The sequence below is a fragment of the Gadus macrocephalus genome, chromosome 8 (assembly GCF_031168955.1).
Source record: "Gadus macrocephalus chromosome 8, ASM3116895v1".
NCBI classification, from domain to species: domain Eukaryota; kingdom Metazoa; phylum Chordata; class Actinopteri; order Gadiformes; family Gadidae; genus Gadus; species Gadus macrocephalus.
In genome coordinates, this window is record NC_082389.1 from 6,114,282 (window position 1) to 6,119,371 (window position 5,090).

The following is a 5,090-nucleotide window of genomic DNA, read 5'->3' on the forward strand; positions in this document are numbered from 1 at the left end:
TGGATCCGCTGGGCCAAATGGATCTGGATCCCACGCTTGGCACACATATTGAATGCCATAAGAGGTCTCCCAGGTCTCCTTCGGTGGGAGGAACGTTCAGCCTAACTATGTTGAGTTTTCACCAAACCAAATCTCCCCTCCACCAAAGAAGAAGAAGAGGAAGAGGTAGAGGAGGAGGAGGAGGAGGAGGAGGAGGAGGAGGAGGGAGGAGGAGGAGGAGGGGGAGATGAAGAAGAGGAGGAGGAGAAGAAGAAGAATGAGAAGATGAAGAAGAAGAGGAAGAAGAAGAGGAAGGACAGCAAGGACAATTGAGGGACGGACATTGAAACGCTGGCACGTCGGCGTGTTTGTGTGCGTGCGTGTGTGTAAGTGTGTGTGTATGCTGTATGCTCATCCGGTGTGAAATTGCTCGTTTTACATCAGTTTTGCTCATGCTGTACTCCTGCAGTTACTGGTTGTGTTACTTATGCCACTGTTATTATACCGACAGTACTACGACTAATGCAATTGTAATACTACTACTGCGACAACAACTAAAGCCAACCACTATGTTTACTGCTAGAACTTCTACTCGTGCAACTACACTTTTACTACTACTACTACTACGACAACCACAGCCAACCACTACGTTTACTGCTACAACTTCTACTCATGCTGCTACTACTACAACTACTACTACACTCACTTACCTCGACCTACTGCGACTACTGCTACCAGAACTAATGTGAAAGGAAAGGGATTAGAACGGGCATTAGATAAACGAGCCATCAAACCTCTAAATAAATCAACAAAACACGGCCATAGGCACGCGATATCCGGAGCGAACACGCAGGAAGAGCCCAACGACCGGGGCACTTCTGCCCTCTCGTGAACATCTGGCCTGGCCGGCCCATCCCACCACGCTACGCTGGACGGGTACGGTGCAGTGTTGCATTGTGGGGCATTTGCTGTACTCTGTACTGTATGGCACCACGGAGGACCCTGAGCCATACAGGCAAAGTTATCTCCGAACAAGCCATCCATTCTGCTGCTTTCTGATGGAGAATACTTTAGGGCCCTGTAATTATATCGCTTTAAAATGAGCCCTCGAGAGCTCCCCTGCCGAATAGCCCACAAAATCTCACACTTGGGCGAGTGTCAGAAACTCAACACCACGTGCATGCATGTGTGAGTGTGTTTGCGTGTATTTATGTGTGTGTGTGTGTGTGTGTGTGTGTGTGTGTGTGTGTTTGTGTGTACATCCTTTTTTTTTATCAGCTGCTGCTTAGGCTGCCGAAAAAAGCAGGGCCGCCGTGGTTGTGATACGCCTCACAAGTGAATTTAATTAAATCATAAATATGAGCTGGAGGCTGCCACCCAATTTAATGTAATGGATGATATGGGCCAGTCCATCTCTGGCAAATCAAAGTTCTGGACCTGTTCAAATGCCCTTTAGGCTTATTAAAAGTGCCTGGCAGGGGGAGATGCTGAGCAAACTTGTTTAATAGATGTCCAGCTTGCATTCGGCATGACAGTTAAAGTTGGACCGTACCATGAAGGACTGGGGGGGGGGGGTGGGGTTCTGTTCTGGCTCCGAGATAAATTCAATTAAATCACACCCCTTTTTATCAATAATGAAAGATAATCTTCAGGACAAGCATCCCAGAGACGAAACAGAGCCACATGGACACGTCATCTCCAAGTGTCCCTTTTACAGAGATATCCTTAGCACCATACAGCTAGCCGTTATGGTTGTGATGTTAATGAGGTGAAGTGGTGACTCTTTCATAGCTTATGTACCAGTTTTCCATCATGAACAATTGTAGGACAGGCAGATGTTGTCGCATGGCTTTCCCCCCCCCCGCCCCCCGCCCCCCCTGACTTGACAGAGACAGAAGAATGTCTGTGTTTGTCCCCCGGAGTGCAGTGGGCTCCCCAAATAGACCTAGCGCACAAGGGTGTGCGGAATGGGACCTCACAGGGTGATGGGTAATGGAGTCATTAATAACAGAGACCTCCCTGAAGATGCTCAGATGTTCGTTAGCGAGAGCCACGAGGGGAGAGAGGAAAAATAGGATGCAATTTGGATATAATGAAGGAAGCAAAAAAATAAAAAGTCTGAACCTAGCAGAGCAGTTGATGTCATTTAATGCTAATTGTGTTTGTATTGTCCTGTCGGATTGGTTTAATATACGCTGCACGTTGTTATGCACACTCGGTGGCACGCGCACACACATAAGATACATCAATAAATAAAGGGACATTGAAAGCCATTTCCTCATACATTTTTTTTTAATATTTCCATCACATGTGCAACACAAAAAAATGAGCTTTGCGAAATGCAGAGCTCCATATTTGTACAATACGTTTGAACAACATCCGAGAGCACTGTCCGCCAGGAGATGTTGGCTTCCTGCACGCCCAATAGGAACAATTCTCAGTCAAAAGGTCAAAACATTGAAAGTTGTCTTTTTTTTTTATTTATACAAAAGTGCATCTCAGATTCAACGAATGCAAAACATTTACATTTTAACTGAATGATTTAGAGCTGAACGTTAACGCTGCGACGGCTTCCAGCTTGAGAACAGCAATAGGACACTGCAAATAAAATAAACAGATTCAAAATAACAAAATAAAATACCCACAAAAGTTTTAACTTGAGCAGTCCTCCAGAGTCTAGAGGAACCCGCCAGGGGAGTTTTTATAACCCACAATCCCCCCCCTGAGAGGGGGGGCTTGGGGACACCACATTTGTGTACATATCTCACGATCCCAAATTCAAACGGAAAGACTCCCGGATTGCGAGAAATTATAACGAGATAATGAAAAAACAAAAAACGGAAAAAGAGAAAAAAAAGGACCCCCCCCCCAAAAAAAAACTAAACTCAACACAGATTCCAGTAATCTCCAGGCTTTCACGAAGCGGTAAACATTAACAACAGAAATGTACAGGTTGAGTTCACGTCGGTCCCCACAACTCTAGGAGACACATGGGTCGGGGTTGTGTGTGTGTGTGTGTGTGGGGGGGGGCAGCTCGCGCCTCTGTTCACCAGCCAACAAGAGGAGCATCCTTCCATCCTCACCACCCCTTTCTTTTTCCAAATCTGTGTCACTGCGTTTGCATATATCAAAATGCGGTCCTGTTTATTCTCCCCCCCCCCGTCCTGTCTTTCCACTGATCTCTGTGTAGTTCTCCGTCCCTCTCATCTCTCTGAACACCATGTACTCACAAGCGGGCCGGATTAGCCACGCCGTCCGACCTCAGCTGGTCCTCTGGCGGAAATGTTGGGAGGGGGCACGCTTGCACGCATGTACACACACACACGCACGTCCTCACGCACGCACCGCACTCACTCGCACGCACGCACGCACACACACAAACACACACGCACGCACGCCTACCCAGCAAGTCGTCAGCCCTCTCTAATGATTAACAGGTCAGGATATAGCGTCAGTCAGGGTGGGGGTTGGGGGGGGGGGGGGGGGGGGGGGCAATAGACGTGTGTGGCTGGATTTTAAGCATTTCCAGCAGCACCTTACACACCGGGTGGCACCCCACCCTGCTCGTCCTTCCACGCTGACGGGTGAGTCCCCTCTGATTGACAACGGCATTGATCGTCATATTTTCTCTTTCTCTCTCTCTCTCTCTTTCTCTCTCTCTCTCTGTCTCTCTCTCTCTCTCTGTCGTCTATTTTTCGATTCTTTTTAAGGACAGATTTTCCTTCTTTTTTTTTTTGTAACTGTACATTGGCAAATACTGTATAAGATTGCAATATAGCTGTAGTTAAGCAACACATGAGGAGGAAGTCTATGTACAAACAAGTTTGGCCGTGGTCGTCGTCTTTTGCGAAATCCTATTTCGTTTGAGGACAGGACATTGTTTCTCTCTCTCCCTCTTTCTCTTCACTCGTCGGAGGTTCAGCTTCGTTTCTCCAATCGAAGGTTCATGGCGGGGTAGTGCCGGTGGGGACCCGGCCGGCGGTAATTGGCGGTCAGGCCGTTGTGTGTGTGTGTGTGTGTGTGTGTGTGTGTGTGTGTGTGGGGGGGTATATATATGTGTGGTGTGCGAGGTGTATGTCTCTGTCTCCCCCGTGCGTGGCGCCCGCGTGGTTCCCGCTCTTTTTTTCCTCCTTCCCCCCGGCCGCGGCGCTGGTCTGTCTGCCACGTTAGCTGCTGTGTTGAGTCAACGTGTGGGTTCTGCAACAACAACAACAACAACAACAACAACAATGAGGAGAGAGAACAAGGGAAGGCATTATGATCAGAAGACGGGATCGAACACAGCCCTTCTGCACTGGTTTATCCCTTCCTGTGCCCCCAAGCCGCTGGGCCCATTGGTCACGGCACAACAGTGCTGACCTCTGGAGGCATAGCTGCTGTACAGTGTTTCATTTCGGGGATTTTTCCTGCTGATTGTGAGCCCTGAGTATATGTGTGAATAACGTTGTCCAGATTTCACAGTATTCAAAGTCTGAGTGACCCCGCATGGTCAACGTATGTGTGTAGATCAATAGGGGGTTTCGCTTTGGGTTGATGCATGCTGAAGTTCTTGGAGGGAGGTGGTGGGGGGGGGGGGGGGGGGGGGGGGGGGTGACAACCTTTCACACACACCCACCCAGTCCTTAGGAGTACTACGCTCACCGGATCAATGGCTGTGTCCATGGAAACGAGTGTCACTATGCGCCAAAGGATCTGCTGGCATATGTGATCATCCTCTGGTTCTTTCTCTTGCTTCTTACAGGAGATATTAAAATGTCTGGTACGCGGAGCATAGGAAGAGGACCGAAATTAAAGGCAGAGGGAATCGCAATCCTAATTTAGATCTAGTGTGCTGAACACACGGCTACTGAGATATGAAATTAGGCCCAACTCGCATCACACCGGGGATTAAAAAAAAAGATAGGTTGTGTTTCGCTGACTCGATCAGAAATGTGTGGAGACAAACATAAACACACACATACGAACACAACACACACACACACATACGAACACACACACACACACACACACACGCACGTCACACACGCACACACACACAGACCAGTGAGGTAGTGGTTGTAGGGGGCAGCTGTGCCAGGTTCTTTAAAGGGGGGTGTGTGGACCAGGGGGTG